This window comes from Suricata suricatta, chromosome 8 (genome assembly GCF_006229205.1).
Source record: "Suricata suricatta isolate VVHF042 chromosome 8, meerkat_22Aug2017_6uvM2_HiC, whole genome shotgun sequence".
Lineage (NCBI taxonomy): Eukaryota > Metazoa > Chordata > Mammalia > Carnivora > Herpestidae > Suricata > Suricata suricatta.
This window is the reverse complement of record NC_043707.1, coordinates 69,402,712-69,429,179: the sequence shown is the minus strand read 5'-3', so window position 1 is coordinate 69,429,179 and position 26,468 is coordinate 69,402,712. Positions and strand designations below refer to the sequence as shown.

The window sequence follows — 26,468 nt, the reverse complement described above, 5'->3', positions numbered from 1 at the left end:
GAGTTGAAGGGGAAGGGGGAGGGGGGAAAAGAGGTGGTGGTGATGGTGGAGGGCACTTAAGGGGAAGAGCACTGGGTGTTATATGGAAAACAATTTGACAATAAAATATTATGGAAAAAAAACACATAAGGGACAGGAAACTAGACAAAATGATGAAACGGAAGAACTCTCCTCAAAAGAAATTCCAGGAAGAATTGACAGCTAAAGAATTGATCAAAGCAGATATAAACAATATAACTGAAAAAGAATTTATAATAACAGTCATAAGACTACTAGTTGGACTTGAAAAAAGCATAGAAGACAGCAGAGAATCTATTGCTGCAGAGATCACATAACTAAATTTTTAAAATGCTGTAAATGAGGTGCAAAATAAACTAGAGGCAGTGACAGCGAGGATTGAAGGGGCAGAGGGAACTATAGGTGAAATAGAAGGCAAAATTATGGGAAAGGATAAAGATGAGAAAAAGATTTAAAAAAAATTTTTTTTGGACCACGAGAGAATTAGAGAAATGATTCACTGAAATGAAATAATATCCATATCATAAGAGTTCCAGAAGAAGAAGAGAGAGAGAAAGAGGCAGAAGGTGTACTTGAGCAAATCATAGCTGAGAACTTCCCCAATCTGGGAAAGGAAACAGGTATTGAAATCCAGGAGGTACAGAAAACTTCCTTCACATGTAACTTGAATTGATCTTCTGCATGACATGTCATAGTGAAACTGGCAAATTACAAAGATAAAGAGAGAATTCTGAAAGCATCTAGGGATAAATTGGCCATTAAAGGGTAGAGACATAAGGGTAATAGCAGACTATCTACTGAAACTTGGCAAGCCAGGAAGGAGTGGCAGGAAATTTTCAAAGTGCTGAATAGGAAATATATGCAGCCAAGAATCCTTTATCCAGTAAGCCTGTCATTCAGAATAGAAGGAGAGATAAAGGTTTTCCCAGACAAACAAACACTGAATGAATTCATCACCACTAAACCAACCCTACAAGATATCCCAAGGGGGACTCTGTGAGTGGAATATTGCAAAGACCACAAAGAACCAGAGATCTCATTACAAGCATGAAACCTACAGATAACACAATGACTCTAAATCCATACCTTTCAATAATAAAACTGAATGTAAATGGACTAAATGCTCCAATCAAAAGACATAGCGTATCAGAATAGATTTTTTTTTTAATGCTGTCTACAAGAGACACATTTTAGACCTGAGGACAACTTCAAATTGAAAGTGAGAGGATGGAGAATAATGTGTCGTGCTACTGGAAGTGAAAAGAAAGCTGGAGTAGCCAGCTTTATATCAGACAAAGTATATTTTAAACTAAAGGCTATAATAAGAGATGAAGAAAGACATTCAATCATAATTATGGGGACTATCCATCAAGAAGAGATAACAATTGTAAATGTTTATGCACCAAATTCAGAAGCACCCAAATATATAAAACAATCACAAAAACATAAGCAACCTTATTGGTAAGAATGTGGTAATTGCAGGGGACTTTAATATTCCACTTATAGCAATGGACAGATCATCTAGACAGAAAATTAGTAAAGAAACAATTGCCATGATGATACACTGGACCAGATGGATTTCACAGATACATATTCAGAACTTTACATCCTAAAGCAGCAGAATACACATTCTCCTTGAGTGCACATGGAACATTCTCCAAGGTAAATCACATACTGGGTCACAAAACAGCCATCAATAAATATAAAAGAATTGAGATCATACCATGCATACTTTCAGATCACAATGCTATGAAACTTGAAATCAACCACAGGAAAAAGTTTGGAAAACCTCCAAATGCATGGAGGTTAAAGAACATGCTACTAAAGAATGAATGAATCAACCAGGCAATTAAAGAAAAAATTTAAAAATATGTGAAAACAAAAGTCCAGTCCCTTTGGAATGCAGCAAAAGCAGTCCTAAAAAGAAAAATACATTGCAATCCAAGTCTATCTCAAGAAACATGAAAAATCCCAAATACAAAATCTGACAGCACACCTAAGATAACAAGAAGCAGAACAACAAAGAAAACCCAGGGCCAGCAGAAGAAGAGAAAGAATAAAGATCATAGCAGAAATAAACAATATAGAATAAAAAAAAGTGACAATAGAACAGATCAATGAAACTAAGAGCTTGCTTTTTGAAAAAATAAACAAAATAAACCCCTAGTCAGACTTCTCAAAAAGAAAATAGAGGGTACCCAAATAGATAAAATCATGAATGAGAATGGATTTATCACAACCAACTCCTCAGAAATATAAACAATTATCAGAGAATGCTATGAAAAATTATATGCCAACAAACTGGACAACCTGGAAGAAATGGACAAATTCCTAGACACCCACACACTACCAAAACTCAAGCACTTGTTGGGATGAGCACTGGGTATTGTATGTAAGCAATGAACCACAGGAATCGACTGCAAAAACCAAGAGCACACTTTAAACACTGTATGTTAGCCAGTTTGACAACAAATTATATATTTTTTTTAAAAAACAGATTGAATGCCAAGGCCAATGTTAACCTGTTTGGTTCTACCAGCTGCTCTGGGCCTGGGGGTTGTGGGGAATAAAAACTGGCAACATTTTGCTTATCTCAGATTAAGAGACTACCTATGTCCTTAACTTTATATACAAGATCTCTGTTTTCTTTTGACCCTATTCGCCTTATTTTGCATAATAATTACTACCCACCCCATTCAACCTGTAAGTCTGTCTGAGAAAAGAGCATAAACTAATTTTATGGTATAGTAGAAAAACCATTTGGTTTTGAATCACAAATACTGGTTTCAAGACACATTAGCTATATGATCTTAAGCAAGTCATTTAACCTTCCCGAACTCCATGTTTTCCCCTCACAGCCTACGTTAAAAGCTCTTGCCATGCAGTGCTCTGATGAGGGTCAAATGATAAAAATGTGAATTCAACAAGTCTATCATCAACAAGCACTATTCAAAATACAGTGAACAGTGACAAAAAACAACAGTCCCTACCCACATGTAATTAGCATATGGTGGATGAAAAGGACATATATAATAGTGTTAACAGTAAAAGTGTTCATAGGAAAAAGTATGGTGTCTATCATTTTTTCTTGAATTTTAATATTGTTATTTCATTGAAATCCTAGTTAACATAATAATGATTTCATGAGTACAATTAAGTGACTTATCACTTACATATACACCCAGTGCTCATCCCAACGAGTGCCCTCCTTAATGCCCATCACCCATTTAGCCAACCACCCCCACCCAACACCCATCCAGCAACCTTCATTTTGTTCTCTGTATTTAAGAGTCTCTTATGGTTTGCCTCCCTCTCTGTATCTTATTTTTCCTTCCCTTCTCCTATGTTTGTCTGTTTTGTTTTTTAAATTCCACATATGAGTGAAATCATATGAGTTTTAACTTTCTCTAACTGACTTATTTCACAGCATAATACATTCTAGTTCCATTCATGTTGTTGCAAATAGCAAGATTTCATTCTTTTTGATTGCGGGGTAGTATTTCATGGCATATATATACTATATCTTTTTTTTCTAATTTTTTAAATGTTTATTTATTTTTGAGAGAGAGAGATACCGAGTGCATGTGGGATAGGGCAGAGAGAGAGGGAGACACAGAATCTGAAGCAGGCTCCAGGCTCTGAACTGTCAGCACAGAGCCTGATGTGGGGCTGGAACCCACAAACTGTGAAGTCATGACCTGCGCCAAAGTAAGTGCTTAACTGACTGAGCCATGGCACCCCTATATATGACATCTTTAACCATTTATCATTTGATGGACATTTAGGCTCTTTCCATAATTTAGCTATTAAAAACATTGGAATGCATGTGCTCCTTCAAATCAGCACTCCTTTATCCTTTGGATAAATTTCTGCTAGTGCTATTGCTGGTGGTAGAGTAATTCTATTTTTAATTTTTTGAGGAACCTCCACACTGTTTTCCAGAGTGGCTGTACCAGTCTGCATTCCCACCATGGGTGCAAGAGGTTGCATTCCCACCCCTTTCTCTACATCCTCATCAACATCTGTCATTTCCTGAGTTGTTAATTTCAGCCACTCTGACCAGTATGAGGTGGTATCTCATTGTGGTTTTGATTTGTATTTCCCTGATGATGAGCAATGTTGAGCATCTTTTCATGTGTCTATTTGCCATCTGGATGTCTTCTTTGTAAAAGTGTCTATTCATGTCTTTTGCTTGTTTCTTCACTGGATTATTTGTTTTTCGGGTGTTGAGTTTGATTGGTTCTTTATAAATTTTGGATGCTACCCCTTTATTTGATATGTCATTTGCAAATATCTTCTCCCACTCCATCATTCAACTTTTAGTTTTGCTGATCATTTCCTTTGCTTTGCAGAAATGTTTTATCTTGATGAGATCCCAATAGTTTATTTTTGCTTTTGTTTTCTTGCCTCAGGAGGCATGTCTAGCAATAAGTTGCTGTGGCCTAGATCAAAGAAATTGTTGCCTGTTTTCTCCTGTAGGTTTTTCATGGTTCCCTCTCTCACATTTAGGACTTTTATTGATTTCAAGTTTATTTTTGTGTATGGTGTAAAAAAGCCGTCCAAGTTCATCCTTCTGCTTGTCGGTGCCCAGTTTTCCCAATACCTTTCTGAATAGACCATCTTTTTTCCATTGGATACTCTTTCCTGCTTCATCAAAGATTAGTTGGCTATATGTTTGTGGGTAGATTTCTGGGTTCTCTATTCTGTCCCATTGGTCTATGTGTCTGTTTTTGTGCCAGTAAGTACCACACTGCCTTGTTGATTATAGCTTTGTAATACAACTTGAAGTCTGGACTTGTGATGCCTCCCACTTTGGTTTTCTTCTTCAACATTACTTTGGCTATTTGGGGTCTTTTCTGGTTCCATTTAAATTTTAGAGTTGTTTGTTCTAGCTCTGTGAAGAATATTTATCATTATAATTGAATATAGGGCATTAGAAGGTTAGGCAGTACCTTTTTCAATAGTCTCAATAGAGAGGAGCATCATCCAAGCAAGGTCCTGAATGAACCAAGGGAGTGATATACAGATGTCTGCAGGAAAACAATTTCAAACAAAGAGACCAAAACAAAGCAAAGGCCTAGGGGCTGAAATGTGTTTGGTCTGTCAGGTACCTAGTAGGTATCCAGAACATGAGGGTTCCTTTGCATGAGTGATATTTCCAGCTGCCAAAACCTCACTACCTCTTCATCCTTTATTCTTGATTCTGTGGAGTGTCACAAGCTCTCTCCCTTTCTTCTAGATTCCCATAACATACTCTCTTTCCTTCTCTTACTTTTAGCCCAAGCCCATATTCTCCCTACAAATGCTTAAAGTGACCTCTTTTTAAGTAAACACATACTGAGAGCTAAATATGTGTCAAGCACTTTGCTAAATAGTTTGTGTACCTAATTTGATTCTCACAGAAATCTCACCATATAGTTATTTTTGTGCTACAAATGTGGAAACAACTTGAAAATGTTAATATGGTCAAGTTCACATGGCTAATGAGAGGCTGAGATAGAACTGGAACCCAAGCCATCTTATATTATGGGTAGCAAATTAACTACCATCCTGTGTCCCTTCCTTCCTGAATTGAAGGACCCCCCACAAGCCTATTGATACATAGAGTCTCTTTCAGGGAAAATCAACTTTCCTAAAGGAATGATTCCCAACCCCAGCCCTCCAGAATATCTAGGTGTTCATATTCATTCATTCAGTCAGTCAGTCAACATTTGTTGAGCACCAATTATGTGAAAGGACTCTGCTAGATTCTAGGTATACAGCAAGTTGCTAAAAAAAAAAAAAAGGCCTCCCTCCTAATGAGTTAAAGGGATATCAAGAGCCTGAAAATGAAATTTCCTTCCTCTGCTTTAAGAGCACATGATGTTATACAAATAGAATAACCAAAAAAATTATAAATAAATCTTTACTACCAGGATATCTCAATTTCAGAGGCTGAAAATCACCTCTCTGAAAAAGAGGCAAAGTCTAAAGTAGTCGCCTCAGTCAGAATCAGGTCCTATTTACTATCCCCATGAGAGTTTTCTCTGCAGTAGATTCCCAGGAATTTTCTAAAGAATTAAGGGACATTAGGTCCAAATGCGTTGTTTATTGAAGGTTTCCATCTATGTGAATTTTTACTATCTGAAGTTTGAGAGCCTACAAACTAAGCTTCTAAAACCATAAAAACTTAAAATGCTGCTAACTTATAGAGAATTTATGCTTTCATTTCCTGCCTCCTTAAACCTTATTGGACTTTTACCTTTCCTCTTTCCTCTGTGAATACTGGGCTCTGTGTGCGTACATGAGTGACTGGATAGCAACCACCAACACTGTATTGATCCATTCTTATGCTCCACAGAAGATTAAGTCCTGTCCTTCATCTACACACTGCAGGCTGGGAAAGCCAAGAAGCATTCAGAATATCACACTCTATAAGGCAGCAATGAATTTTATGGAGTTTAAATAATCTCTAATGACTTTGGGGAAGAAAATCCCAGCTAACACAATTGGCATTGTAGAATAGAATTTTCTGGGATTATAGAAATAGTCTGTGTCTATACTGTTCAATATGGTAGACACTAACAATGGTGATAGCGCACTTAAAATGTGGCTAGTATGAATGAAGAATTGAATTTTTAATTTTATTTAATTTTATTAATTTAAATTTTAAAGCCCACATTTGGCTGGTAGTTAACATATTGGTCAGCATAAACACATCAGAGAAAGATTTTTCACTATTTTTAAATATACTTAACAGCATTAAGACTGCTAAAATTTCTAAACTGATTTTTTTTTCATAAAACAGTAATTTCATAATCCCATCTTAGGGCTTTCTACTGCTAATAAAAAGGTGGCAGTAATTTGATTCATTGTAAAATTATATATTCTTGAGTGACAATTGCAGATTTTATAGCTTGTTCATTAATACAACAGTTAAATGCCCTACTTTAAAGTGTTTACATTTACCAGTTTAAGATTTGGGGGGCATGCAGAGTTTGGTATTCAAGATGAAACTCCTCCTAAAAAGCAAAAAAAAAAAAAAAAAGGCATTTCAGTCCATCAAAGAATAAGTGGATAAACACTTAGACTATACAGTATAAGGACTATTCATCCTTAAAAAGGAAGAATATTCTGACATAGGCTATAATGCGGATGAACATTATGCTGAGGGAAAATAAGCCAGTCACTAAAGGACTGTATGACTCCATGTATATGAGGTTCCTAGATTCATAAAGACAGAAAGTAAAGTGGTGGTTACCAAGGGCTGGATTGAAGGGGGTAATGAGTTATTAAATGGGTACAGAGTTTCCACTAGAGAAGATGAAAAACTCTAGACATGGATGGTGGTGTTGACTGAGCAATCATGTCAATGTACTTAATGTACACTTAAAATGGTTTAAATGATAACTCTTGTGTATAATTTTAATAATCCTAAAAATTAAAAGGATTTTTTATGATGAGATCTTAACAGAGGAAATCACACATTACAATGTAGTTACCCCCTCAGTCTGACCCAGCTCTTGGAGAAAAAGAACAACTCAGATTCAGCAAATACTAGACAATCCAAGATTCCTTAAGAGCTTGTTTGGAGGTTCTGGCAGAGGGGTGCAGCTACTCATATACCCTTGACCAAAGAACAGTCCTTCTCCACCAGGACAGGTCATCCTCTTCAACCTAGCATGCAGCTTTGGGAGGGACACACATAGGGCAGTGAAGGAGGAAGGGGACACCCACCTAGCTAGCCAGATCAGTCAAATACATCCTGGTGATCAATGGGGTGACAGATGTCACAGCCAGATCACCCTCACATCTGACAATCCAAGATTCCTGACAAGCAAAGCCTTCGGCTTAATTGGAGAATATAGGACTGAATAATTTTTACTTTTTGTCTCAGGAAAGTCCTAACCAGTATGATTGACCTACACAAATATTGAATTGCCTGAGTATACACCAATGGCAGCAAATGGGTAGTAGAGAGATAGTGGTCTAACTTAAGAATTTCCAATGAAAGAATGTACAATGTATACAATTCACAAATTGATAATGTGGAGGAGGAAGGAGCTGTCACCATATCACCTGTTGATTCATGCAAATACAAGTCATGTCATAGGTGCTCATCGTTTCAACTCTAACACCCAGCACACTTTTATGTAGCAGACATTCAATAATGATTGAATATATTGATTCAATCATTTATTGAATAAATTACTGAATAAATAAGTGAAAATAATGAGTTATAGAAATATATAACTGAATCAATAAATAGAAAAGGATTCCAGCTTGAATCTAAACTGGGTCTCCACATGTTTTGGTGGTTAGGAAAACCTAGGGGTATTATACATGCAATCTATTTACATATGAAACTAAGCAATAATTCTGGGAAATACTCTTCTAGGTGTTAAGCAAATAAGAGATTCAATAAAAACATTTCAGTCATCAAAGTGGAAGAATTATTTTAAGAACACCAAGATTTGTGTTACTCAGAATTGTTTTCCATCTCAACACTTACAATCTTTCTGTGAGTCTTAAGGAGAGAAGAAGCAATGTCACAAAGACATTTACTAAAGCAATGTCACTAGATTTACTAAAATGCCTATAACATATTGGAAGCCCTCATAAGTACATCAGCAAGACCAAAGAATGGGGGTGGGAAGAGATTCATAATGTAGTAGGATGGCTGGTAGCTTTAATTGACACCAATGGCCTTAGCAGTAATGGTAGGCATAAGAGTACCACCAACAGCTTCGGAGAGGAGGCTTTGAGAGTGATTAAAATTGCATTTGACACAGACTTCATTGCCCTCAAAATGGACATCAGTGAAAGTACTATTTGTAAAACACCCGCATATATTTTCATAGATTTCCAATTTCCCATGAGCAAAGTCTAAAAATATGTTCACAATTATGAAATACATCCTAAAGAGTTTCAGAAACATTTTGGGAAATTTTTGTGGATTCATGGAAATGGATAAAGGCAAAAGTTCATTAATTATTTTCCATTTTTATATTTTACCCCTCAATTGATGTTAACAGAGAATAACATACTTGTACACTGACAGAATATTGGTGGTCCTGTTTTTGATGGCAGATAGCCATCAAGGAATAAAGAAAAGTTTATTGTGAGCGGAAGTTAAATATGCCCCCCTAAGGAATATTTGGCAAATCTGAAGTTATTATGATCCCCCCCTCATCAAGGGGGAAGGAAGATGTTACTGACATCTAATTAATAGAGGCCAAGGAATGTTGCTAAACATGTGCAGGATGTCCTCCCTTCCACAAAGAATTATCTGGCCCAAAATGTCAATAGTGCCAATGTGGAGAAACTCTGAATTAAAGGGAAGAGACATATCCTCCCCTTTTTTACCCCTGTCAAGTTGAATTAGGACATAGTAATGACCCATGTTTGACCATAGAGATGGAAGCAACACCCTGGAGATGACAGAGCAAGGCAGGACTCTGGTCCTTCAGAGTTTCAGAGTACAGAGCCTGCATACCATCTCAGACTTTAAATAAGAGTGAAGTAGGGCACCTGGGTGACTCAGTCAGTTAAGCATCCAACTTTGGCTCAGGTCATGATCTCACAGTTTGTGGGTTCGAGCCCTGCATCAGACTCTGTGCTGACACCTCAGACCCTGGAGCCTGCTTCAGATTCTGTGTCTCCCTCTCTCTGCCCCTCCCCCACTCACACTCTGTGTCTCTCAAAAATAAGTAAAAACATTAAAAAATTTTAGGGGCTCCTGGGTAGCTCAGTCAGTTAGGCGTCCGGCTTCAGCTCAGGTCATGATCTCACGGTTTGTGGGTTCGAGCCCCACGTCGGGCTCTGTGCTGACGGCTAGCTCAGAGCCTGGAGCCTGCTTCTGATTCTGTCTCCCTCTCTCTCTGGCCTTCCCCTGCTCACACTGTCTCTTTCTCTCAAAAATAAATAAAAAAACATTAAAAAAGTATTTTTAAGTTTAAATAAGAATGAAGTAACCTTTATTCTCTAATATACTGTTAAGTCCCCATTTCACACACCTGAAGCTATATTCTAGCCAATATTGATGCTAAACTTTACTGAGAGTCCCTCCAGGTGGAATGTCAAAAAAAGAAGAAAAAAAATCAAGGGTTGCAAATATCTTTTCTTTCCTGTTTAGCACCCATTCCCCCCATTTATCTAGTCATAGAATTCTCTGTGGAGAAATCCTCTCATCTAGATTCTCTGCTGACTCAGTCAGTTGGGAATGATCCCATTGCTCACCTCTATGGAGGACCTTGATTGTCTTAAGCAAAACCTCACAACCCCAGCTCCCAGGCCATGATGATTGTCTCTTAGAAAGACAAGCTTTCACTGTTCCACCAAATTTTGTAGATGCAAATATGCAGCTCAGAAAGGCTGCCACCATCTCGTCTTATCCAAGAAGCAACCTAGAGATGAAGCGTGCACACAAAGGAAGAAAAGGTTAAGAGGTGATGAGAAAACCATCATTTGATCCCCCAGATCAAATCACATCTATGACTTGTCCCACCTCTGCCCCTTTCAAATGTATAAACCAATAAATGTGTTTCTTACACCAATTTGAGTTAGGTATTCTGTTCACGTGCAACTAAAATTTTCTAAAAACTACAGAAAGTTTTATGGTAGGAAAAGTTCTGGAAGTTTCATTTTTTGGGCCTTTTGATTTCACTCAAGGGTTAGGACATCATCTGCAATGTTTCCTGTGGCAGGAAAACAATTACAACAGACGCTTTGCTGCTGCTTGATGTATATTTACTAGGAGAAGTGTGTGTGAAGAGATTTGAATGATTAATGTTTCTTGGTGTGTTACACACCTTTTAGTCTTTAGAAATATCACTGCTACCTTCACACATGACATACCTGCTTCGTTTCACCATACCTAACTACAAAGATGTTCAAATTTTTCTTTGCTGTGTCATTCTTGTGATTGTTGGTCAAGGCTGGAGATGTTTAGCCATTATTCTGATTATGTTTATTCAATTTCACTAGGAATCATAAACTGTCAGCCCCAAGTAAACAGAAATTTGCCCTGGAGTTTCTTAAATTTCCACTTCATTTGCCTTTTTCTTATTCCAAAGTTCCAGGTTTCCAACCATTGTCTCAGATCCCATCTTGTGCTCAACTAGCCATCAGCTTCAAAGGAACACTTGGAGACAACTCATGTTTTCAAGACTCAACCACTCTAATAATAGGATGTTGGAAAGGACCATGGCAGGTAATATTCACAATGTTTTTAAACTAGAAGATTTGATCCATCAAAAGAGACAAAGAACCTGCTTTTGTCCATGATAAGCATTTGAGTAGCCTTGTTATTCTATATTGTTAAAGGTAGTAGTCAGCCTGTGTGGTTGTTCTCACTCTACACATTCTCTAGTGGTCATGTTGCTCCTGAGTCTAATCTATGGAGATCACTGTTACCCCAAGTCTAACCTCTATTTGATTTAACAGCTGCAATTTAAGAGCTGTGGAACCTAGGGAAAAGCATCTAGCCTCTCTACAACCCAGTTTCCTCTTCTTTAAAATGAGAAGAGATGGGAATTTTTTTATGTAGTACTCTGACAATTGAAGTGTTTCAATTTAAAGTGCTGTGTTTTAAAAACCAAAAGCTTTAGAGTCTTAGCAATCTACTTTTCAAAGATTGGCTAAAAAAACAAAAAAAGACAGGGGCACCTGGGTGGCTCAGTCAATTAAGCCTACTTCAACTCAGGTCATGATCTCATGGTTTGTGGTTTGAACCCTGCATCAGGCTCTGTGCTGACAGCTCAGACCCTGGAGCCTGCTTCAGATCTATGTCTCCCTCTCTCTCTCCCTGCCCCTTCTCCACTCATGTTCTGTCTCTCTGTCTCTCAAGAATGAATACATGTTAAAAACAAAAACACGAAAAAAAAGACAGAGCTGCCAGGGATAGCACAATTCAATCTAGGACTTGAGGACAAAAGAACAGCTGCAAGTGGATAAACTACACACCTTTCACACCTCAGATATTCTGTGGAACTAGCCACTGTACTGCTCATAAATCATTCAGATTAACATCACTCACCTGGCAGAGCAGCTGCCTTGATATTTTTGCTGAACTTTACTGACACTTGCCTCAGAGCCTTTGTGTTCTTTCTACTTGGAATATTCCATCACCTCTCTTTGTCCTGCTGTTACCCATACTTCCCGTGACACATAACACATTTCCCATATTTTCTCTGTGCTTTCAGCTCTAACTCTGCACATCATTTTTGTGGAAACCCTTCTCTAACCACAGCCTGACTTGATCCAGCCGTTCCACAGTTCCCTTCTCAATTAGAGCTTTTACCAATCTGAATTTAAGTAGTCTACATACCATTTACACAGGAGGGTAAGTCCCATGATGGACAGGGATCATGTCCATTATAGGCATATGTTAAGTACTCAATAAATACTTATTGAAAGAAGTAAGGGTAAGACAGATAGATGGATAGTTGAATAGTAGGAAGGGTAAATATATTGGTACAGTGAATCTCCTCATTCTTGCCCTTTGCAAATTCTTTTATTTTTTTATTCTTAAGTTAGCTAACATACAGTGTCTTGGCTTCAGGAGTAGAGTCCCATGATTCATCACTTACATACAACACCTAGTGCTCATCCCAACAGGTACCCTCCTCAATGCCCATCACCCACTTTCCCCACCACCCCAAACCCCCAATCCCCATCAACCCTCAATTTGTTCTCTGTATTTAAGAGTCTTTTATGGTTTGCCTCCCTCTCTGTTTTTATCTTATTTTTCCTTCCTTTTCCCTATGGTTATCTGTTAAGTTTCTCACATTCCACATATGAGTGATATCATAGGATATCTGTCTTTCTATGATTGACTTATTTCCATTAGTATAATACCCTCCAGTTCCATCCATGTTATTGCAAATGGCAAGATTTCATTCTCTTTCATTACTGAGTAGTATTCCATTGTGTGTGTGTGTGTGTGTATCACATCTTTTTTTAATTTTTTAATTATTTATTTTTGAGAGAGAGAGACAGAGTGAGAGTGGGAAAGGGGCAGAAAGAGAAGGAGATACAGAATCTGAAACAGGCTCCAGGCTCTGAGCTGTCAGCACAGAGCCTAATATGGGGCTTGAACTCACAAGATGGTGACCTGAGCCAAAGTCAGATGCTTAACTGAGCCACCCAGGGGCCCCTATATACAACATCTTCTTTATCCATTTGTCAGTTGATGGATATTTGGGCTCTTTTTGTAACTTGGCTATTATCAATAGTGCTGCTGTAAGCATTGGGGTGCATGTGCCCCTTCAAATCAGCACTCCTTTATCCTTTGAATAAATTCCTACCAGTGCTATTGCTGGATTGTACGGTAATTCCATTTTCAATTTTTTGAAGAGCTTCCACACTGTTTTCCAGAGTGGCTGCACCAGTTTGCATTCCCAAAAAGGATCCAAGAGAGTTCCCCTCTCTCCACCATCTGTTGTCTTGCCAACATCTAATGTTCTCTGGGTTGTTAATTTTAGCCATTCTGACCAGTGTGAGATGATATCTCATTGTGGTTTCAATTTGTAATTCCCTGATGATGAGCAATGTTGTGCATTTTCTCACAAAAATGTCTGTTTGCCATTGGATGTCTTCTTTGGAAAAGTGTCTAGTCATGTCTTTTGCCCATTTCTTCACTGGATTCTTTGTTTTGGGGATATCAAGTTTGGTAAGTTCTTTATAGATTTTGGATACTAACCCTTTATTTGATATGTCAGTTGCAAATATCTTTTCCCATTTCATCATTTAACTTTTGGTTTTGCTCACTGTTTCCTTTGCCATGCAGAAATGTTTTATCTTGATGAGGTCCCACCAGTTGATTTTTGCTTTTATTTCCCTTGTCTTCAGAGAGTATATCTAATAAGAAGGTTGTTCCCTATTTTATCCTGTAAGTTTTTGACGCTTTCCTGTCTCACATTTAGGTCTTGCACCCTTGTTGATTTTTTTTTATGTGTGGTGTAAGAAAGTATCTAGTTTCATTCTTCTGCCTGTTGCTGTCCAGCCTCCCAGCACTATTTGCTAAAGTGACTGTCTTTTTTCCATAGGATACTCTTTCCTGCTTTGTCATATTAGTTGGCTATATATTTGTGGGTCCAATTCTGGGTTTTCTATTCATTTCCATGGTCTCTAAGTCTGTTTTAATGCTAATACTATACTGTCTTGATGATTACAACTTTATAATATAGGCTAAAGTCCAGGATTGTGAGGCCTCCAGCTTTGATTTTCTTCTTCAACCAAATACTTTGGCTATTGAGGGTCTTTTCTGATTCCACACAAATTTTAGGATTATTTGTTCTAGCTCTGGTCCTAGTATTGGTGCTGGTGTTATTTTGATTGGGGTTGCATTGAATGTGTAGATTGCTTTGAGTAGACATTTTAACAATATTTTTTCTTTCAATCCGAGAGTATGCAATATTATTTTTCCATTTCTCTGTGTCTTCTTCAATTTCTTTCATATGATGTAGTTTTCAGCATACAATCTTCTGCTTCGTTAGTTAGGTTTATTCCTAGGTATTTTATGGTTCTTGGCACAATGTTAAGTGGGATATATTCCTTGATATCTCTTCTGGGTGTTTCATTACTGGTGTATAGAAATGCATCTGATTTTTGTACATTGATTTTATATTCTGCAACTTTGCAAAATTCATGTATAAGCTCTAGCAGTTTTTTGGTGGAGTCTTTCAAGTTTTCCATGTAGAGTATCATGTCAGATGTGAAGAATGAAAGTATGACATCTTCTTTGCCAATTTGGATACCTTTTATTTTGTTTTGCTGCCTGGTTGCTGAGGCTAGGACTTCCAAGAATATGTTAAGCAACAGCGGTGAGAGTGGCTATTCCTGCTGTATTCCTGATCTCAGGAATTTCTCCATTGAGGGTGATATTAACTGTGGGCCTTTCATATATGGCTTTTATGATATTAACATATGTTCCTTCTATCCTGACTTTCTTACATGTTTTTTATTATGTAAAGATGTTGTATTTTGTCAAATGCTTTTTCTGCATCTGTTGACAGGATCATATGGTTCTTACCCTTTCTTCTATTAATGTGATGTATCATGTTGAGTAATTTGTGAATATTGAGCCAGCCCTGCAGCCCAGAAATGAATTCCACTTGATCATGGTGAATAATTCTTTTAATATACTGTTGAAATCAATTTGCTAGTATCATGTTGAGAATTTTTACATCCATGTTCAAGAGGGATATTGGCTTGTAATTCCCCTTTTTAGTGGTGTTTTTGTCAACTTTGCAGATCAAGGTAAAGCTGGCTCCTTGGAGTAAGTCTGGGAACTTTCTTTCCATTTCCATTTTTTGGAATAGTTTGAGAAGGATAGGTATTAACTCTGATATAAATGTCTGGTAGAATTCTTCTGGGAAGCCATCTGGACAAGGACTCTTATCTGTTGGGAGATTTTTGGTAACTGATTCAATTTCTTCACTCTTTATGGGTCTGTTCAAATTTTCTGTCTCTTCTCATTTGAGTTTTGGTAGTGTGTGTCTAGGAATTTGTTGATTTCTTCCAGATTGTCCAGTTTGTTGGCATATGTTTTTTCATAGTATTCTCTAATAATGGTATTTCTGTGGTGTTTATTGTGATTTCTCCTCTTTCATTTGTGATTTTATCTATGTGGGTCCTCTTTCTTTTTGAGAAGTCTGTCTAGGGTTTATCACTTTTGATTATTTTTTCAAAAAACCGCTCTTAGATTCATTGATCTGTTCTACTTTTTTTCTATATGGTTTATTTCTGCTCTAATATTTATTATTTCTCTTTCTCTGTTGGCTTTAGGGTTTCTTTGTTGTTCTGCTTCTAGTTCCTTTAGGTGTGCAGTTAGGTTGTGTGTTTGGGACGTTCCTTGCTTCTTGAGATAGGTCTGGATTGCAATGTATTTTCCTCTTAGGACTGCCTTTGCCACATCCCAAAGGGTTTGGACTGTTGTGTATTCCTTTTCACTTGTTCCCATATATTATTTTAACCTCTTCCTTAATTGTCTGGTTCCTCCGTGTTTTGGGGGACTTTCCAAATATTTTCTTGTGGTTGATTTCAAGTAATATAGTATTGTGATCTGGAAATATGCATGATATGATCTCAGTCTTTTTATATTTGTTGAGGGCTGTTCTGTGACCCAATAAGTGACCTATTTGGGGGAATGTTCCATATGCACTCAAGAAGAATGTGTATTCTGCTGCTTTGGGATGAAAAGTTCTAAATATATCTTAAGTCCCTCTGGTTCATTATGCTATTAAGAGCTGTCGTTTCCTTATTGATTTTCTGCTTAGATGATCTGTCCATTGCTGTAACTGGAGTATTAAAGTCCCCTACAATCATGGTATTACTATCTACACATTTACTTATGTTTGTGATTGACTTGTATATTTGGGTGTTTCACATTGAGGCCACAAACATTTACAGTTGTTAGCTTTTCTTGATGGATACACCCCTAAATTATGATACAATGCCCTTCTTCATCTGTTGTTATTCTTTGTTTTAAAATCTAGTTTGTCTGGTATAAATATGGCTACTCCAGCTTTCTTTTGACATCCAATAGCATGATAGATGGTTCTCCATCCCCTCACTTTCAATCTGCAGGTGTTCTCAGGTCTAAAATACATCTCTTTTAGTCAGTATATAGATGGATCTTGGTTTTTTTAATCCATTCTAATATGCTATGTCTTTTGATTGGGGAATTTAGTCCATTTACATTCAGAGTACTGAAAGATATGGATATAGTGCCATTGTGTTATCTATAGGTTTCATGCTTATGGTGATGTCTCTGGTCCTTTGTAGTCTTTGCTGCTTTCCACTCACAGAGTCCCCCTTGGGAAATCATGTAGGGCTGGTTTAGTGGCCCTGAACTCCTTAAGTTTTTGTTTGAGAAAGCCTTTATCTTTCCTTCTATTCTGAATGACAGGCTTGCTGGATAAAGGATTCTTGACTGCATATGTTTCCTATTCAGCACATTGAATATTTCCTGCCACTCCCTTCTGGCCTGCCAAGTTTCAGTGAGCAGGTCTACTACTACCTTTATGTATCTGCCTCAGTAGGTTAAGGTCTGTTTGTCCCTAGCTGCTTTCAGAATTCTCTCTTTATCTTTTTATTTTTCCAGTTCCACTATATGTCATGGTGTTGACTTGTTTTTGTTGATTTTGAAGGGAGTTCTCTATGCCTCTTAGCCTTGGATGCCTATTTCCTTCCCCATATTAGGAAAGTTTTCACCTATAATTTATTCAAATAAACCTTCTGCCCCTTTCTCTCTTATTCTTCTTCTGGAACTCCTATGAAATTTCATTTCATTGAATCACTTAGGTCTATAATTCTCCCCTCATGGTCTACTAATTTCCTCTCCCTCTTTTTTTCCAGCTTCATCATTTTCCATGATTTTATTTTCTGTTTCACCTATTCTCTCTTCTGCTTCTTCCATCCTCACTGTCACAGTGTCTAGTCTATTTTGCATCTCATTTTTAGCATTGCTTAATTCACCATGACTATTTTTTAGGTATTTGATCTCTGCAGCAATAGATTCTCTGCTGTCTTCTACACGTTTTTCAAGCCCAGCTAGTTATCTTATGACTGTTATTCTAAATTCTTGTTCAGATATATTATTTATACCTGTTTTGAGGAATTCTCTGGCTGTCATTTATTCCTGAATTTTCTTTTGAGGAGAATTCTTCTGTTTCACTATTTTGGCTATGTTTCTGTCTTTTATGTGTTTTGATAGCTTTTTATGTGTCCTGCACCTGTAACTGCTACTATATTAAAAAGGGGACATATGCTGTCCAAGGCCTGGCACTTCAGAAAGTGTGTTTGGTATGTGTTGTATGCATTCTTTTGTTGCATTTTGGCTGCTCTATCCCACTGGTCAGTCTTCTACAAAGCTCCTCCTTGCTTTGGTGGAGGGTTTGGACCTTCAACGAGGTGTACTTTGATTTGTTCATTGAATTAACCCTAGAAAAAAAAGGAAAGAGTGGGGGTAAGGAGGAAGTCTGACCCCTATACAAATAAAAAAAATGAAAGTGGGGGAAAGAAAACCAAAAATAGAGTCAAAATATTACAAGGTTTAATCCAGGGAGAGAGAAAGGAAAATAAAGAAGGAGATATTGAAAAGGTATAAAAGAATAAAAATGCCTGATTAAACAAACAAACAAAAAAGAAAACAAGGAATATATATGTGTGTATATATGTGTACACACACACACACACACACACACACACACACACACCTATATATGCTGGTGTGGAGGAGAGGCCATCTGGTTCAATCAGCATCCGTCCTGCTCAGGTAGATTAGCAGTCACTAGACACAGAGGGGTGGGATTTATTGTAAGCAGGTCTCGCCTCCACTGGGCCACTGTTCTGCTCCTGGAAGCCCCACTGCATTGGTGATGGGGAGAAAAATGGTGACACCCCAATCTCACCTCCCTGGACCAGGTGTACCAATCCACACTGTTTAGGCAGTCCTCACAGAGCAGCATCCGTGGGCCAGCTTGCCCTGCTCCACAGTCTCCTGAGCCTCCTAGGCACTTTGCTGGGACTCAAAACCCAAGTCTTAAAGGACCTCACTCTCCACAGACCTAGTTCTGGGGTGGCGCCACCCTGTCTGGCTGATAAAGGGCCTTTGGCTAGTGTCTACAGAGTCTTTTGTCTTGGGGGGGGGGCACAATATACCCTCTTCCTACAGTAGTCGAAGGAAGAGACTGTTTTCTCCAAGTGCACCCCCCAAGATCACTGTCAGCACCAAGGCTGGCACACACTTGGAAGTGGCTCTGGTCTGGAGAGTGTCTCCCACTTTTGAAAACTCCGATCTTCAACTCCTAAGGCTATTTGCAAAGTAGAAACTGGTACTCTCCATATTTCACATTCCCAAGGCTGTAGTCCAGAGAGGTTTTTCTTTTGTCCTAACACAATATGCATTGCACAACCTCTCTTTCTCTCCCTTTTATCTCTCTACAGAAGGGATTTCCTCCCCTCCATGCCACGCTGTTTTCCTCCCCCAGTTCGTATACACACACTATTGTCCCGCCAAGCTGTCTCCCTCCACCTGTGGAGATATTTCTATCACTCCACAGATGGATTTCCTGGGTGTTCCAAGTGTTGTGACCTCAACACAGCTGTGTTTGAGGGATGAGGGAAATCCCTATCCACCTACTTCTCTGTCATCTAAACTTCTCTGGCTTTTGCAAATTTAAAAGATGACAGGCCCATCTGCGATTGGAAAACCTTTTCATTTTCAAAGTATTTTCACATCTATTACTTTATCCTACCTTTCTGAGTGAGAAAGAAACAAGGGAAGATTTCTCTTTTAAAGTGTGGGTGTAAGGGCACCTTGTGGCTCCACTGGTTAAGCACCCAACTTTGGCTCAGGTTGTGATCTCATGGTTCATGAGTTCAAGCCCTGTATGGGGCTCTCTGCTCTCGATGTTAGGCTGCTTTGGATCCTCTGTTCACCTGTCACTCTGCCCCTCCTCCACTCTTGTGACTGCTCTCTCACTCTCTCTCAAATGTTTTTGTAAGATGTGAGTGTAAAGACTGAAAGACAAGAGAGTGCAGAGACTTTAATAAGACTTAAGAAGATATAGCTGTATGGATGGAAGTCCAGGTTTTGGAGCTCTGTCTACTTTGTTTTGTTAATCCACGCTCCTTGCAAGTCTTTGGAACCCAAAGGTTCTAGTACTAAGGAAGGCCACTGAGAAACCCAGTAGTGTGACTCTGCATATACAACATGAGTCTATTCTACTGCCATCTTAAAATCTTCAACCGTTTGCATTAGTAAAAATGAAGATCTATTCAAAGATCTTATCAGGAAAATAAATAAACTAGGTTAATTGAATATAACCTACCTGTAAACATACATGATTGCCTGGACTGCACACAATGGCCATGTGTTTTGCATATTATTGTTTTCTAAGGGACTGCACATTGCAGTTTTGATTAATTGTACTAATTCTCAGACTCAAGCTGAGAACTGTGTGATTCTTAGGTCCTTTTCATGTCCTTTATAAGCCCTCTTTGGAGGTCTTGAAAATGACTTTCAAAAACTGAAATTAGTTTTCTTTCTAATCCCCTAGAGACCAATGCAGTGAATTTCATCATGCCATGATGATTAAAAATGCTAAAATGAGTCATGATATAATTAGGAATTTCTTTGTCCAAATCAAGCCCCATGAACTACATCTAACACCAGTTCCATTTACAAAAGCAATCCATCCTTCTTGATGCTGAAAACAAATTTTGGCAAGGGACATAAAGATATAATTTTAGGTATATTATTAGTCAAATTTTTTTCTCTTTTTTTAAGGTATACGGTGGCAAAGTATCCCAGGTGAATTGGCAACTTATACAAAGACATATTAGGAGAAAACAAGAAAAATTATGAGAACTACTGGGAAGTCAGCAAGACTGAAATACAGGTAACAAAAGAAAGAAACTTTTACTCCCTTAGCAGCTGGTAGAACAATTCCTCTAGAAGTATAAGACTGTATTTTTCAAGAAATATTGTAACAAGCCACTTGGGATGAGAGGTGGGACCCCAAGGGACATATTCAAGCTAAAAGTTATGGCATTAAGCAAGAATGGGATCTTGAAATAGAAAGACACGTTCTTTTGCTGAACCCTTGGATGGAGCTGTACGTTTATAAACAGGAGCTGGAGCAAAGCCGAATCACTCAGGATAAAAAAGATTACAAAAAGCATGGTGTGAGGGTGCAGGAAGTGAGGGAGTATATCCAGGAAGGTTGTATACATTGGAGGAAAAGAAAAAAAAAATCCTAGGAGTGCCACAGCTGAGAAGGAACTTAGGAGACAACAATGTCAACTCGTGAATTAGGGGGCTGTTGCTATACCGTACATGATAGAATACCCCTTTCATCTTCTCTGTGAATGCTGTTTCTTACCAAGACTTTTGTAGAAGTGGACTCAGGATAGACAATGTGAAGATATGCAAAAAGTTCTATGTCCATGAGAGTGCAAAAAAAAAATCCTGTTTTTATAAAAGAGACAGCTGGCATCTGGGCTTACATACAGTATATACAGTGTATGCTCTTACATATGGTGTAAGAGGGCTTATATACAATGAGCCTGGAAGAATAAGCAGGTTGATTTTATGAGAAGTCACATGCACCGTCTTAAAAAGTATGCCCCTCATCTTAGGGCAAGTAAAAAAAGCATAGAAAGATTTAAGGTGAATAATGACACAATCTCGGTTACAGGTTAGAAAGATGACTGTGGCAGCAGTTCAGAGAATGGCTTAGAGAAAGCAGTAGGAGAGCCAAAGGAAAGTTGCAGAGCTTTGCAGCAATCAAAGCAAGAAATGTTAATGACCTGTGCTGGTTAGGGTAGGGGAGATGGGGAGAGCTGGACAATCGAGACATATTAAAAAGTTAGAATCAGAGGTCTTGGTGATTTGGTCAGATGTAGGTGATTGGTCAGATGTAGGATCCTGGTTTGCCCAGGAATAAAAAGGTTCCCAAGACACAAAACTTCAAGTTTTAAAATTAAGACAGCTCCAGACAGAGCCATTCCAGTTTTTATGGAACTGTGAGGGTTCCACAGATGTAGAAACTTTCACACTAACACCAAGAAAGTCCTGGGGACATAGGGATGGATTTGTGACCCTGATGGGGGTTGAAGTTGTGGGTGAGTGAGGGTGACACCTAATTTCTGGCTGGAGAATGGAGGTACCAGTCACTGAGACAGTCAAAGCAGGAAAAGAAATAGATTCTGGTGGGAAGAAAATGCTGTTTTATTTGGGGACATGTCAAGATTCAGCGGCTTATAGAAAATAAGGAGAAATGTCCAATAGACAATTAGGTCCTTTTAAGAATCTGGTACTTGAGAGAGAAAGTTAGATTTAAATATAGTTTGGATGTTATCGGCACATAGATGGCACTTGAAGCTATGTGAATAAGTGAGACTTCCTAGGGATGGTTTATACCAGAGAAAAGGAGAGAAGACGAAAGGAGAGAAAGAGAGGGGAATAATGGAAAAGGAGGGAACTGAGGATAAAACCCCAGGAAACACCAATATTTACAAGGTAAGTAACGGTGACTGAGATGGAAGGAAAAGCTACAATGGCAAGATAAAATCTAAGAGTTCATTGCCTAGAATTCAGGGCAAGACGATGTTAGAAGGACGTGAGGTCAGTGTCAAGTGCTGCACATAGATCAAGTAAGATAAAGGCTGAAAATTATCCTTTGGATTTAACAACATGCTCATTATTGATCTTGGTGAAAGCAGTTTTAAGAGAAATGGGTGAGAGAAGCTAGACTGAAGAATGAATGGCAGATAAGAAAACAGAGATAAAGAGTAAAAAAAATCTCTTTCAAAAAGTTTCCAGGGCACCTCGTTGGCTCAGTAGGTTGAGCATCAGACTTTGGCTCAGGTTATGATCTCAGGGCTCATGAGTTCAGGCCCTGTGTCAGGCTCTGTGCTGACAGCTTAGAGCCTAGAGCCTGCTTCCAATTTTGTGCCTCTCTCTCTGCCCCTCCCTGCTTATACCCTCTCTCTCAAAATAAATAAACATTTTTAAAATTTCTAAGGAAGAGACATATAAATGGAATAGATGAAGGGAGAAGTGAGGTTAAGGAAAATGTTTTTATAATGGTCTTCTAGGAAACACAACAGAAGTAAGGATTAAAACACCAGTCTTCATTTGTGAGATGCAAGCCCAGGGGAATGAGGGTAAGGAAAGGAGGAATAATTCGAGGAAATGCAGACCAACCCAAAGAGCTGCACTATAGCCCTGACTGCCACTTCATAGCGACCCTCCAAAAAGCACAATAGGTGGGCACCTGGGTGATTCAGTCATTAGGGTCCGACTTTGGCTCAGGTCATGATCTTGTGGTTTGTGAGTTTGAGCCCCACATCAGGTTCTGCACTGGTGGTGCATAGGCTGCTTAAGATTCTCTCTCTCTCCTTCTCTCTCTCTGTCCCTTTCCCACTTGCCTGTACTCTCAAAATAAATAAATAAGCTTAAAAACAAAAAAGAAACACAATAGGTTGCTCAGCACATATATCTGCAGACCTTTTCGAAGGGCTGTAAGAAGGAAGCGCACCTGAGAGTAGTCTGCACTGTGGGGGCAGGAGCCTTGGGAGTTTACTTTATACTTTCCTACTCTTGATTCTCCTTGATCAAGATTCATTCTATGAGAAACTTACTCCTCCACACTCCCAGGCTGTATCATCCAATCCCCTGGTGGTCTTCCAGAAGTCCAGTTCCAGGCCCTGAGTGTAGTTATTAATCCAATCTGAGTGCTGACAGCTCAGAGTCTGGAACCAGCTTTGGATTCTGTGTCTCCCTCTCTTTCCCCCCTCCCCCACTTGTGCTCTCTGTCTCTCAAAAATAAACAAACATTAAAAAATAAATAGTTAATTAATTTGAAAGGCAATCAGGAGAGTCTGAGAAGATGCCCAAAATTTGTGTTCAAATTAGTGGGAAAGACTTAACACATTTAAATATCATTGGAATGGAAACAATAGAAAAGTTGAAGGTAAGGAGAAAAGAGATCTCTTTGACGGAAAGGTTTGCGTACTAAGAAAAATATAGGTAGAGATAACAAATAATTTTATAGGAAAGGTGAAAAGAAGTTGTAAATTCCTCGCATAAACTCTTTTAAGTTCCCTCAGTCTTGGAACGTATGTATTTCCTGCTCATATCCCTGGTACTACACGGGCTGGGCACCAAGAGAAAATCCACACTGCAGCCCACTAACCTTGATCTAGCCTTCCTCTGCCTTTGGAAGTCATATGCAAGTTAAAGCCCTGTCTGTGCTCTTCAGGGGCAGAGACAGAGCTGTAAAGTGTAATAAGCTAAAATAATGAAATGTTATCAGTTGAATCACTACTCTGCACACCTGAAACTAATGTGACATTTGTATCAACTATACTCAAATTAAAAAAAAAAATTAAATAAAAACCGTAGTCTAGAACAGATGGAATTCTTAAAGCTTTGGCAACAACAAATTTGAAACTGTTCATAGGAATCTTCCAGGACCAAGGACTCCCATGAAAACAACACACAGGAAGAAGCAATCCACATTAGGGAAAAAAACAACAGAATTTTCACCCTTAAGAACTAGGAAAAAGGAAAACCCTGAAAGAAACATTAAAATAAACATTTAAATGCTCAAAATGATAAAAGAAGAACATAAGAGGAAAATTTTTAAAAATTACGTTTATAAAAACATAATAATGAGGGATGCCTGGGTGGCTTACTTGGTTGGGCATCCAACTTGGCTCAGATCATGATTTCATGGTTTGTGAGTTTGAGTCCTGTGTCACGCTCTGTGCTGACAGTGCTGAGCCTGCAATCTGCTTCAGATTCTATGTCTCCCTCTCTTTCTGCCCCTCTCCCACTCATGCTCTGTCTCTTGGTGTCTCTCCCTCTAAAAAATAAATAAAACATTTTTTAAAAACAACAATGAAAACATAACAATGAGGAATTTCTGAAAATGAAAAATACAATCATTAAAATTAAATGCATAATGGATGGGTTGAACTGTAGACACCACTGAAGAGAACATTGATTGATTAAAAGATGGAACCTAGAAAATCAGTCAAAATACAGCTTAGAGGAAAAAGAGACATGGAATACATGAAAGCAGAGTTCAAAGAAATCATGGATAGAATAAGAAATTCCAACAGACAGTTACTAGGGATTTCAAGACACGAAGAATCATAAATATCTAATATTTGAAGACATAATGGCAGCGAATGTTCTAGAAACAAAGAAAGATCCATGTGTGAATATGTCTCATATACCATGTTAGCATGTATTTGAGTCTTAGCTATCTGTCTTACCTGTCTCTTGGTTTGAGCTAATGCTGCAGTGATTAACTTTTTGCAAGGGCAACCTTGTCTCTTGTCTCTTGCCCATGCTGCACATGTCTCACTTGTTGCCCTGAGGCTTCGGTATTGATATCAAGGCGCAGATGCTACAGTATCCATATAGGAAAACCCCATACGTGAAAAGGGAGTTATCCCTGTATAGAGTGAATCTTTGATATCGTTTTGCCTCCACCGTCCACAGGTGGCAAGTGTCAAGCAATAGTCTCATAGTGATAGACCTCCAGGCAGGGGTCTTCAGTCACATTATAAGATAAGCTGGTACAGTGGACAGGGACTAAAGCTGGAAGCCATTACCACACGAGGCTAGCTTACTGTACAAAGAAGTGACTGCAAACTATACAAATATACTTAACTAAACGATTCCCCAATTAAGTGCCCTATTAGATCACCAGAACACTTCCAATATCACCAACTCAAGGGTAAATATTAAAGAACAAGATTAGTCCGGGTTCTCCAGAGAAACAGAGCCAAAAGGATATATATCTATTTAGAAAGAGATTTATTTTTAAGGAATTGGCTTACAGCATTGTGCAGGTTATCTCGAGATCTGCAGTCAACATACTAGAGGTTCAGAAGTTGTGGTATAGTTCCAGTCCAAAACCAGCAGGGTGAAGACCCAAGAGGAGCCAGTGTTTCAGCTCAAGTCTGAAGGCAGCAAAAGAGTGAAGTCTTAGTTCATCAGTCAAGCAGAGATGTTCCTTCTCATGGGAGAGTGAGTGATCAGCCTTCAACGGATTAGATGAGGGCTACCTAAATGAGAGGAGGTGCGGGGAGGGTGAGGCAATCTGTTTACTGGGTCTACCAACTCAAGGTTAATGTCATCCAAAAATACTCTCACAGACACTCAGAATAACATTTAAATAAACATCTGAGCACTCCATGGCCCAGTCAAGTTTACACATAAGTGATTTTAACAAATGGCAGTTAAAGTATCTTACTTTTTCAAACTTCACAAAAGTGTATGACCAAATGAGCATTTTGAAAGGCCCATGCAAGTGAGGGGCCGAGGCTAAGCTTCATTAGTTTCAAGCATTGTTGACTGACCTAGATAGTGAACTCACATAAAGAAACCCCAGTACATAGTGTCAAGAAAGCACCACTAACACCACTAGACATCAGTTTTTCTTCTAAAATTTAGGTGTTGTCTAGAATTTTCAATACATAGGATACTCCATCCCAGGAATCCTACCACAGAACCTAGAGCTGCCATACCCCACCTGATCATGTGAATAAACATTTAACTATTCCAACTCTTTTTCATTTTGTTTCATTCATCACAATAATTGCTGCAAACTCTTCCATTCCTTGAAACAAATAGCACATCTTGAGTTTTGGGACAGTAGTATATTCCCAGTCTTTATCAGAAAAAAAGATATCCTCGTTGTCACTTGAAATTGTAATTGGTTGAAGGATTTTATGCTTCCCTACAGGCAGGATGCAATATAGTCCTTCTCGTTTTTTAAACCTGATTTTATTCTTAAAGGAAAAATCATTTATAATTTTATACTGTCTTTTTTAGGAAATGAGTTTATACTATTTTCACACGGTCAACTATTGAGGTAGCTCTGATAGCCAGGATACAAAGTCTCATGTGAATCAGCACCAAATAAAGGACTGAGCTAAGAAAG

The 26,468-nt window shown here is 38.4% G+C and overlaps 1 long non-coding RNA gene across 1 annotated transcript in view; it reads left to right on the top strand.

Annotated features, from left to right (window-relative positions):
- Positions 1-20,399, top strand: part of LOC115297917 — a 27,579-nt gene extending 7,180 nt beyond the window's left edge. Inside the window, exons 2-3 of the long non-coding RNA XR_003911521.1 lie at positions 11,073-11,209; positions 20,294-20,399. This is a non-coding gene — a long non-coding RNA (uncharacterized LOC115297917). The remainder of the gene's footprint in view (positions 1-11,072; positions 11,210-20,293) is intronic.
- The last annotated feature ends 6,069 nt before the right edge of the window (positions 20,400-26,468 follow it).